General features: G+C 35.6%; 1 protein-coding gene across 1 annotated transcript in view; it reads left to right on the forward strand.

Moving 5' to 3' along the window:
- Positions 1-7,243: 7,243 nt before the first annotated feature.
- LOC110452966 (nephrin-like) overlaps positions 7,244-12,572 on the forward strand; it is a 43,581-nt gene continuing 38,252 nt past the window's right edge. Inside the window, exons 1-2 of the mRNA XM_021501747.1 lie at positions 7,244-7,410; positions 9,686-10,051. The gene's annotated coding sequence lies outside the window, so the exon portion shown is untranslated. The remainder of the gene's footprint in view (positions 7,411-9,685; positions 10,052-12,572) is intronic.

Raw genomic sequence — 12,572 nt, forward strand, 5'->3', positions numbered from 1 at the left:
CCTGTTTTCTCTGAAACCGCCTTATGTTTCTAAAAAAGGTATTTTTGGCTGTCTATTACTACAAGAACTGGCATTTGAGACGTTTCTCCTTCTTGTTTTTGGTATATTTCCATGCGTAATTACTTTGCATACTCTATACGATTGTAATCCCTTCCTAAAAGTTGTTCCGGTTTAAAACGGTACTTCTAAGTTATCTAAATGGATAAATATTGATATGTTTTTTATTGAAGTATCTGCAGGTATGTATCTATGAATCTAGATAATTGTCACTAGTGTTGAACTTCAAATATTAATATGAAAAGGCACAGCTAAAAAAGAGCGTAGTTTTTGTTAAAATCTGACGAAATTTCTGTCATACCCGGTGTACCTTAAAGTACTTGTTCAGTTAAGTTTATTCCGGTACAGGATTTGAACAATCCCCTACACCGGACTCAAACACATACAATACATAGTACATACTAATACTAAATATATAGGCAAAATGTACGTTTGCCTATATTTTGCTCAATACAAAAAAGCTATAAACAGTAATCTAGCAATACTGAATATCACATATCTAAAATCAGAATATTCCATTGTTACACAAATTAAAAATAACGAAAATAATGACATAATACAAATACAAATAGGTAAATTGAAATCTCCAGCCCAAGAGTAATAATGTTGGTTAAATTGACATGGTGGAGAACTACTAGTAACACTTGAGGATTGCTTAGAAATTACACATTAGCTGACACATTGGTTAATGATTGCATGATATTATGTTTTTCATCAAAGTCTGTTTCTACATAACGGTACACAGCATCACTGGCTAATAGTCCTAATGTTTCAATCATATCGTTAGGGACACCGAGCTTGAAAAGCCAATATGCTCCCCCGCGGCGGAAAGATTTACCTTTAATATTACTTCCATGAACTCCTGCTGTGTTTAAACACGACACGAGTTTGTTTATAAATTCTTGTTTTCTATGTACAGTGCATTTTCAAATATAATACGAAATAATACATCGGTATGTATAATATGATTTCAGTATATTAAGTTATATTACAAAATATATACAGATGAGAGAGGGAGCACTTAGTGTCGGTCAGCTCTCGCAGTACACTTGGAAGACAGGGAGGGGATTACCTTTAGTAGATGGGTTTGCTTTTTGATCAATACTTTGTCGTTTGTCGGTGAAGATTTTACATAAATCCGTCCGTCATTTGTCCATTAGATATGGATGCCATTGGGTAATATCAGAACAGATAGATGGTTGGGAAGAAATACGAAACAAAAGGATCATTTGTCAGCTTCTTTAGAAATACAGTTGTCTTCATCATATAAGGGGAAAAAAAAGATTTAAAAACAGTATTACAACAGAAAAACGGAGTTGTTGACTGCGGGTTTCTTGTGATGCTGGCTGTGACAGATGGTTTTATAATATACACACATAAACACACGTCTTTTCAGAGTTTCAAACTTTGTCGCAGTCAGCCTACCACATCTTTTTAAAATTATAAACGAGGTTGAGGTCAGCGCGAGCCGAGACCCGTGGTGTGATTGGCTGGAAGCGTATCCATTTATTCGCCAACATTGCATGTTTCAGCATGCACTGACCTCAACCTCATTAATATTGAAAAAAAGTGGCAGGCTGACGGCGAAAACTTTGAAACTCTGAAATGGCGTGTGTTTTTAGAGGAAACTGAGTTCATGTCCGTGGAAGGAGAATACATTTTACGTGCATATAGGAGGTGTTTAAAAGAAAAACAAATATCCATCTTTCCAACGATACTAAGCTCTTTCCCATAGATCAACTAGAAATGTTGTTTTTGATGCAAGAAAGTTCGGTGGGGTCGACATTTTGACATCGATAGATTTTCTTCATCTCGTAATATGATCATTGGAGGAGTGTTTTTTCTTCATTGAACGTCGATCTAAACCCCTTAAACATGTCAAAAATACCCTGAACACCTCAGTTTAGGCCCACCTATAGCTGTTACCAATTATCATGTCCCTGTGATTACGGAAGCATTATTGCAGGTGGGAAGTATTCAAAGGAGAAAATAACTGCCCTATCAGTTAGAACGGTGCATGTATTCTTCCGGATAGCCGGTATAAAGCTGAAAATGGAATCGATAGAAATGCTGTTTATGTTATGAATAAATATCTAAAACTATTAACCTCGCTAGTATCTGTGTCTGAGTTGGAACACAGATGAACTTTATTTTGTTCTGCTAATGGGCATGTATCGGAGAGAGTTTACTTTGCGTTTCTATATACAGTAGTTTATGCGAAAGGAAGGGATAAGTGACTGGTTAGTTTGATTTTGCTATGGGCCCTTCCAAGGAATAACTGTTGTGATGTTGTATAGTACCTCTGTCGGTACTCGGGGTCACATGATATACGTGCGCTATTAGATTTACATAATTCATAATATATCGGGTTCAGTAAAATGGTATGATTTAATTGTATCATTGAAACAAGGATTTTTTTTATTCACATGCAAGATTTAGATATAAAACAAAATGACGGTTAAGGATTATTAACTGAGGAAGAAGAACCTACTAACTAAGTAAATAGCATAACAAACATATTTTTAAAATCGTAATGTCTTAAACAGTTCATGTTTTCACATGATGTTGGCTTAGAATGTTTGATCATGCAATAATGTTTGTCTATAAATAATTAATTTTCGACTTCAGATAGAATCGGAATACGCATTGAAAACGGGAAAAAAGTCATTTGTTTACGTTGTAAAAATGGCGCGTGTGGCCGATAACTACTGCTTGTTTCGATTAAAGGAGTTAATTAAAGAAAAGTTATCTCAACACAAAAGAGAGTCCATTTACAAGTATGCTTACATCTCTGAAAATTATTGAAAACATAATTATCAAGGATCTCAACACGTTCCATATCTGACACATATTCTACATGTACACGTAGTGGTTTTGCGAGAAATGTTTATTGTGTGTGATAGCTATTATGACTTACTAAGTGTAAGCGTATGCAGACAGTGAAAGTAGGAAAGAGAGTGTACATAAATATATAATGCATGGTCTAGAAAAAAGTGGCAAAAAGACATTGAGTTTTGATAAAAAAAATCACAAACATTTTTTTTTTATACCTGTCAATGCATATACACACTTTATGAAAAAATATCATGCTTTTATACAAATGATCCATTCTGTGTTGTATCTTTGACTTTCCTCATTTCTTTTTACCTGATCGATATTACTCCTCAGTTTTCACTCTTCAAATACACTTTTTTTTTAATTGTTGTCGGATGTCAACGACACTTATGATATCAATTTGACAATAAAGCTCCGAACTGTAATTGATATGAAGTTTTCAAGAGGAATCGTTATAATATTATTAAGTAGTATATGTCTCATTAAGTTTCTAACTACATTAACACTTATTGTTTTGTAGTAATTCATAATGTTTTAAAAGTTTGTGTTTAATCATGATTTAAATATGTGCGCTTTTGTGATTTTTACAATCTTTTGAATTTTATTTTTAAATGAATCTAGATGACGGTCCATTTGTTCTGAATAGTTGAATGTGAATGCATTTATTGTTCTTCTGTTCCAAGTCGTACAGTATGCATAAGTTTGCTTTCATTGTGTCGTGCGAATTCCCATCGCACACCAAGCGTTCCTCGTGTTACTGCGTTTCGTTGCGAAGACATCGAGCCCTCTTTCACTTTTCCAACTCGGTGTAGGTAAGCTTTGTCGAAGGCATGGCCACCGAAAGGAAAACAACTTCATTATGTAGGGTCTAACGTATCATTATTTGATCACGCCGTATCCGAAATTATATTATATACAAGTATAACCCGTATATTCTAGATACGCCGCAGTGGGCCAGTTCTAAATCGAGATGAGGGGGCTCATAGACTCTCGCACATCTATGACCAAGTATCAAACAAAGCGTAGTTGAATCGAGTCATTTCGGTACATATATACATCTAGTGTACAGCGTCGCCGAATCGGCATCGACTGTGTTGACAACTCGTACACATTTTACACCTTCGTGTGAATACGCTTCACTGGTCATTTGTCTGATGAAGGTGCATACTGTACTAGTCATCGAAATGTCACATAGAAACACTTATTGGTTGTGTTACAAGAACTTTTCATAATACAGTCAATACCGTAATTCGACCTTGCCCTCCACGAGGAAGTTATTTATTGAAGTTGAATGAGCAGTGAGAACACTTCGAATTTACGATGAATCCAGGCGTGAATTTATTTGCTGATTGCACAGGCACCTGGCTACAGTTGGTAGATGCTACAACAGCCTCGTTATTTGACATGTCGTCAGAACCTGAGATAACCGTTGCTGATGGACGCGTGATATCGTTTGAAGTGTGTGATCTTGCGACAGTGCGTAAAACAACAGCTGTTTGTAACTCTGGGTGAGTTAAAAGTAAACAGGAGAGTGCAGCACTCAGTGCTTCCTGTTGTGATGTTGACATGGTCCTGTTATATGACCGGAGTGAGGAGTCATTTTTGTGGTTAGACATAAACATGATATGCCTTGTCTGAAACTTTTGATCATGCGTACATTATACGATTTTGGACAAGCTTTCATTCGTGTCAATGCATTTGTTAAAAATCAATGTCTTACTATTTGTTAAAGTGTCATTCCCGCTAGATGATTTTTCATTACCGAAAAAGTTTGGCAAATCCAAGCAATAAGTGGGAATATCGTTCGATTCTGTCATCGTTAGATTAGGGCAGTGTAATAGACGATATTTTTTGATAAATTGTATGAGTGTTAAAATTGTTTCCGTTGGGTTTTTTTTAACCGATGTGCAATTTGTACGATATTTCAGACCTTTTTTGGGTTGTACTAAAAGTACATGTAACATTATTTTTTTTAATTACCCCATTTGTTTACAAATAAAATATAATAACATTGTCAAATCTCACAATGCCCAGCGATATTTTTGCAGACGTCATGTTTGTTTACATTGGATATTGTAGTTCTGGTCTGTGTTGTATTATTACGCTAAGAACTATGTCTCGTTATGGTAGCAGTGGACAGTAGCGTACGGTGGCCATGGGTTATATTTTGTGCAATGAATAACCTATGTAATTTTACACGTATCAAAGTTTAAAAATAGAATCAGCACTAAAATTAGCATATACATGATGAAGTGGACTATGTGGGCTTCACATTTAAAAAAAAAAAATAGTTTGAGACCTCAATTTTAGCCATTTACAAATCGTTTTCATGTAGTCTTTTTTGTACTCAGCACATGTGTAAATATTGTAAAAAATCCAGTTATTCAATTTCAGACAGGTTTTAAGAAAAAAACTACTACTTGCGTGGCTCAAAGTTTGGGTTAAAAATAATATCTTTTTGCATTTTTGGCGTTTTTTGATGTGGTAACCATAGTTTTCACAAGTCCCAAATCTGGGGAAATCTTTTTTTGAAAAAGAAATCATTCTCCTAAAAAAATGTAATCAAAATGTAGTTTATAAATGTATATATATGTGTAGGTGTGTTGTGCAGGATAAATCCGCTATCGATGTTTATCTGAGACATGCCCTTTACTTTTAGGATCAAGCCATTTCTACTGTACTCTGCTACCTATGTTTCACTATTTTTGCACTAATCAGGGGATGCAGTCCATTTGTATAAATACCAATTCCTGTCCATGAGTTCAGTGATTTCCGACCTTTTTCACTCGTTTCAATCATTGGAATAGTTAAACTGAGATTTAGAGTACGTCTTACAACAGCGTATTTTTTATTGTTGTCTACTGCATTTCACTATCTCCAATATATATATAGCTACCTTCCTTGAGCGAGATCCTACACTCAAACGACCAGCGGAGAAAGCCATCTTACTATAAATGTACGTTCTCCAATGTCACGAATACTTGTAAACTATATTCAATCAATTTTGTAACAACTGTATGAAAGCAGCGAGCACTAGAGTGTCATCAGCTAGTAGAATGAAAAGTATGTGGATGTCGCTTATTATACGAAGACCGAAGTTAACCGGGTCAAGCTGCCGTCGAAGATCATCGATCATTACAAGAAAGCACCCAGCGGAGAGCACACGACATTCACCGAGGTCATTTAAGGACGTGTCAGGTGTTGGGTACAGTCTTGGCTATATCGAGATATGACAAGACGACTTTGCTCTCGTTATTGCATCTCAGTCGCGAAGCAGACACACACAAATACAGCCCGGATTGAAGTGTCAGTGGAAGCATCTTCAAGTGACAACAAGCGTCGCAATGCAAGTATGAGCGGGGAAAATTACCATCACACCATATGAGCGACCGGAGCGAAATGTGTAAGTATTTTGAACACGAAAAACCCAGGTTCAATCTCTTTAATTCGAAATCACTATCATATGGAAGGAAAACCAAGATACATTTAATTACGAACTTTTTGTATTCATCATAAATTAATATGACGTAACATCGCAACGTCATTTTGGGGATCTCGAAACTTTTTCACATGGATTTTTTTTGAAAACAAGTATTTCTATTGTGTGATTGTATTCCTACAGAAAGTGCATTAGCTCGAGTTGTGACGTTTCTTGTTTCATGGATATAAAGTATGAAAGACCTTTAATTTGTATGGCATGGAATGAACATTTTGTGTCGTAATTCCAACTCCGCATCCCTCGGAAAGTGGTTATTTGTAGTCTCAGCCTCGCTATATGCACCGTATGTACTGTAATTCATCCTTAAAATACATAGTTATGCATTATTTTTAGTCTACAGATGATTCATGTTTAAGCTCAAATAGCATCAGAGGATGTCTTTCAAACTCAAAATTTGTTTTTTGTTTACGTTGTTATAAATGGCGCGTGCGATGGTTGTGTATTTTGTTTCGGGCTGTAGGAATACAATCACAAAAGATCGTCATAGAATGTTGCTAGAGAAATGTTCATTTGAAGCACAAAATATTGCAAAATCCAAGCCGTGATCTATTTTGGGTACTGACATTACGGAAAAAAAACACCCAAAAAACGGAAACGCTAATTGTTAATGTAAGAGTGTTCCATAAATATCTCACGTGAGCCCTGTGTGTTTATTTCGTTGTGGAACACCCATCGATATTCTGTTTTTGATGCAACCATAAACTTTAGTGATCCATTTTTTGTAGTGTCACCTTATGCCCAGTGTTGAAATCAAATTTTGGATTATATGACTATAAAACACATGCATACCAAACGCTTTAATAGTGTACAAGTACAAGGTAAATGTGTACACATGCATACCGATAACTCCTCGTTATACACGACAGTTTGACCAGGAAGTAAGGACGGGGAATAGACATGTTTATATATTAACACAGAATATTATTTGATTCTAAATAATGCAACAATCTGGTGGATTAAGACGCCCTGAACGTTTGTCAACATGTTGTTCATATTACTGACAATCATATCATCGGCAGGTATGCATATATATGTTAACACTAATGTATTGTTGAGTTATACATATACACTTGTAATGCGGTTTTGTCAATTGTCGTTGGGTTGGTGTTTGATAGAATGTGTTTGTTTTATATTTTATTTCGAAGTGGAGGTAATCACTTCAAATGGCTTCTTTGTTATAACAGATTTTTTTGGTTTCAGTGAATGGTGAATGATACTGTCCCGACATGATGTGTTGTGTAAAACAGGTATCGTCGTACTTCAGTACAACAGTACACGATCTTGTATGTGCATACAATCACAGGGACCTGCGAATTTGTTACAGCTATATTTGGACCTAAACTAAGGTGTTCAGAGTAATTTTATATGTTTTAGGGGTTTAGATCGACGTTCGGTAAAAATGACACCCCGATGATCATATATATATAGGTAAGATAAGAAAAGTGTGCGTACTAATTTACGTAATATTACCAACACGTATTAGACTTGCTCAAGTCCTTGAATACTAGTACACTAAAATCAATAAGAATGGAATGTGCGTCAAAATCAATCTCAGTTAGTATTACTAGACGTGGATTGTACCAATTGTTTTTATCAGTTACGGTCAGTCCGGATAGGCAGATAATTCGAACAAACTTTTGAACAATAAAAGCAATAATTTGCGGTCTAGCGATAATTTGAAACCTCTTTATTCACATTTTGGATTATTCGAAAACAAGAGAGTGCTGAAACAATGGAATTATTGATCGATTTTGGCTTCATGTATCGGCAATGCAAATAGCCTCGCGAAATTTGCTCAAACTGATTTATTTGTAAATCGACAGCATTTAATAATTGTGTAACAGGTAGAAGTCATGATGTGCAACCTATGACAGACCATAATACATAAACATTCTACATGTTAGCGATGATTGAGTTTCTCCCTTGTTAACATGTACACACGCCAGTCACTTTGTTTCTGTCCCGACCATGTATCAGTACGGAATGCGAAACTTTGCCGTCGCATCGCCGATAGACTGGACATGTGTAGATATTACTGTTTACATTTTGAGTATAAAGTTGCGAACTGGGCACCAATATCTGCTTTAGTACTTAATTGATATGTTACCTATAGGTGTTTCAAAGCAAACAGGTTTGACCAGGCAGTCGGTCGAACTCGTTAGTCCGTAACTGCAGATGCAATCCACACTCCGCATCCTGATCCATTACAATATCGAACTTTCATCAATACTCGAAAAACTGCTTTGCGGTCAGTGCAAATTGAACTTGATGATTGATTATTAATAGGTAAGAAGGTACAAGGAAGATAATTGTACCATTATTCATTACCAGATTTGCAAATATATTGTAATAGGCCGTCGTTGTCCCGAATCAAAGACTTGACTGATTTTTGCCGAAATCGACTTGGTTTGTTTGAACTACTTTTTATTTTAACGGCTATAATTTCGTGTATGCCTAATTGAATAGGATTGACAATATTTATTAATTTTTGCTTTATTTGACCGCAGGGGTTTGTTGTGCCGAATCCATCATAATCCGTTGGAACAACACACACTTTTCCGTGTCATCATTTTGACAACGACAACAATTATGAAGACTTCTGACACCCCGACGATAATTAACAACACTTTAAAATGTCAAAAGCAATCGTTGTTACAAAGCGCAAATAAAATAAACAAATAAATAATTTCAGACTAAAATAATAACAACTTTTGCATAAAACCATATCTTAACCTGATCAAGAACGAGGCAAAAACAATATATGTATCTTAGAATACAAGAATTTACCAGAACTAGTAAGAAACAATGTTATTTACCAGCATAAGCCACAAGTGAGACAGTCAAACAACTCGTCATGATTATGACCAACACCCCAGAGTACATAGATGTGAAAGACAATAATCACTTGTTATATTATCCAACTGTCGGTCACATTTCAATACCTGAATGTGATTAAAACAAGTCACATATTCACAAACATTAAGGAATCACACACCACAGTTTCGAAAATATTCAATTGTCATAATGATGTACAAGGATATCGACTGAATAATCTAATCTGCCACAGACCTACCTTTGAAAAAGTATTAAAATGAAGTAAATGACAAAATCTAATATAGTCTTTAAATAGCGACACCTAATTTTGAAAACAAACCAAAACAATAAGTATTTTGGAGGATGCATATTATCATGCAATGTATATTTAAGTTTGAATATTTTGTCTGTTTTTTACAGGCAAAATAAGATCAATTTGTTAATGTTTTACATTTCTTGCTTTTCACATTATCATGACAGATGCTGTGACACTGACTGGGTCGTCTGAGTACGCTGTCCCCGGGAGTGACTTTACTCTGACGTGTGACGTACCAGATGAGGCCAATGCTGTTACATTTCACCGCCGTCCTGACGTGTCTACTTCAGTAGGTAGTGTACAAGTAGCTGGCAGTCAATGTTACAACACCAAAGACAACCCAGCCGTCCTCTGTACACCGAATGTCTGTTCCTGTGTTACCACGTCGACTGGAGGCCGCGGTACAGTGTTTCGGTGGGTCATACAGCCACAGGCGGGCTATCATGGATCTGTGTGGTTCTGTAGACGTACCAACCTTAACCTGACTGACCAAGAACTGGACAGTCAGAACTACACTCTAAATGTGGCAGGTGAGTTAATGTCCATCAATTGTTGATGATTTGTATATCACAATTCCTGTTCAATACCCATCATAACATCAGAGAAATCAGGTTTAGTGTTATTTTACCTAAAATGATATACATAAGTTAATATTTTAAGCACAACTTGTAAACAAAGAAGATACCACTTGTATGAGATTTTACATTTATATTGAAGCGACAAAAGAAATTGTTCAAGCGACCAAGAACGATAAATCAGCAAAATATTATCACAGGTAGTGACAAGTTATATTTACTGCCCTGTGAATTCTCCCTCCAGTTACCTATTCTGCCTTTTGAGTCGGTGTCATCCCCGGTACAAAAACAACGTGGATCAAACATCGTCACGTCATATGTTAAATGCAGTCGAACAGCCGACTAGCATATCGAATCGTTTTGCCCTTTCAAGCTACGTCAGATTTCCTGTTTAATTCGACATTCAATAACAGCAGCTTCACATTCCAGAATATGTAGAACTTCAAAATTAGCGACTCTCCACTTCTAGATAGTGATGACTCGCAGCTGAGCCAGCGCAGCGCGTCTAAACATTATTCTTCGGCGATTACGCGTCAGAGAATTATATATTGAAACTAATAAATTCATCAACATGTTTTTGTGTTTTGTTTCTGCACAATTTTGATATATTGAACTATCAACGAACACCATTATGTTGCATGATGGTCCTTCAGTGACGTACTATATTTTTTTTACATTACGTCAATACGTAGACTTGCACAAGCTCCAGTATCTGGAACATAGGGTGAGAGCAATTGTGTTGGTCTTTAAACAAATTCAATTAGAACTGATCGCTGTTCATTATGTCCCCATATGGAGTGTTGGTGGACTTATTGTGTTTGCTCCGTTTCTTCTTATTATTATTAACTCCCCCTAACGAAGTGAGGGACTTAGTAGTTTTACTCCGTTTCTTATTATGAAGTGGCTACTTATGCAGGGTTCTGATAGGTCGAAATTTAGATATTCTTTGATTTCACTCAAATTTTGTGTGTAGGTGTATTTGAGCACTGCGTACATAACTGCGGGTGTTTGGGGACTTCTATTATGGTCCCCCATTACAATTAGTACTTGTTATTAGGGATTTCCATTTCGGATGGAAATCCCTATTGTTTTCGTTGTTTTTTCTTATTCTTATTATTAGGGATTTTCAATTCGGATAGAAATCCCTATTGTGATTGTTAAGAACGAACACAGTTTTACCGTTCATAGTTCACAACATGATAAAGGACAACGATCTCTTGACACCCGAACAAAATCACGAGCATTACTTTAAAGGTCAAGGTCACAGATCTATAAAAAGGGTTTTTTAAAACGTTTTTTCGAACGACCATAACTTCAAAAGCGTTTGTTGTACTTCATGCACGCTTAATATTTCATGTAGATCTGATCGGGGCTAACTTTTTTCAATACATGCCATCAGAGAATATGTCCAGTTCAAGGCCTCGGTACCGGGTAAAATAAAGGTCAAAAATGAAAATCTCTAAAATGGTTCATTATTCATCAAATATTTAAGAACACGGTCTAATGAAGGTATGTGGAAAGTTTCAAGGTCATTGCATGAAAAATGTCGAAGATATGCCACTTTGAAAAATGTTCCCGCCAAATTCAAAATTTTGAAACTTGTGTACTTAAAACTCTTTTTCTCCATAACCATGACGCATACGAGTAAATATTTTGCAAATTTATAGAATGTATGCTTGACTACTAAAAATCATTGACCTTGACCTACTTTCGAGGTCACAGGGGTCAAATCAGGTTGAGTGACGGGGGAATCCTAACAAAATGACAGATTAATGTCACAGGCGAATGTTATTTTGAACATGCATTATGATAGTGTACAGTGTATACAATTCCTGTTATTTTGATACTAAATGTGTCATATTGGTATACATAAAGTAAGCGTAGGGATACTTTTAATTAGGAAAACATGCAAAATGCTCACAAACTTTAAAATATAACCAACATTGTCAACTTGCCTATGTATAGTTACAATGGTAGTCTATATCTTAAACTTCTTTACAAACTTACCATCCATGTCTATAGAATCATTTTTATTTAATAACAAAACCGGTAAAGTATTTTTTTAGCATGCTAAACATGATCAATGCCCTATTTCACATAATCATGGAAATTTGATTATCAATGTTTATTATGGTAAATACCGATACATTTTCTGTTTTTGTATCATACCAAAACACTATATTATATTACGCATGATTTTAAGTTATGTGCAGAAGTAATAACTCATAAATATATATACTGTCAAAGTATTTTTTTTCCTTTGGAGAACTACTTAAGGCTGAGATTGTGTTATAGACAAAGATATGCAAGTACATAAAAACAATTAAATAATCTTAATAGTAAAACTATTATACACTTTATTATACCCCCGCAACAAAGTTTGGGGGTATACGTCCGTCCGGCGTAAACTTTTGTTTGTCCGGCATTTTCCTCCTACATTTTTCTACCGATCTCTTTGAAACTTGGTATGCATTAT

The sequence above is a fragment of the Mizuhopecten yessoensis genome, unplaced genomic scaffold (assembly GCF_002113885.1).
Source record: "Mizuhopecten yessoensis strain PY_sf001 unplaced genomic scaffold, ASM211388v2 scaffold7017, whole genome shotgun sequence".
Classification (NCBI taxonomy): Eukaryota; Metazoa; Mollusca; class Bivalvia; order Pectinida; family Pectinidae; genus Mizuhopecten; species Mizuhopecten yessoensis.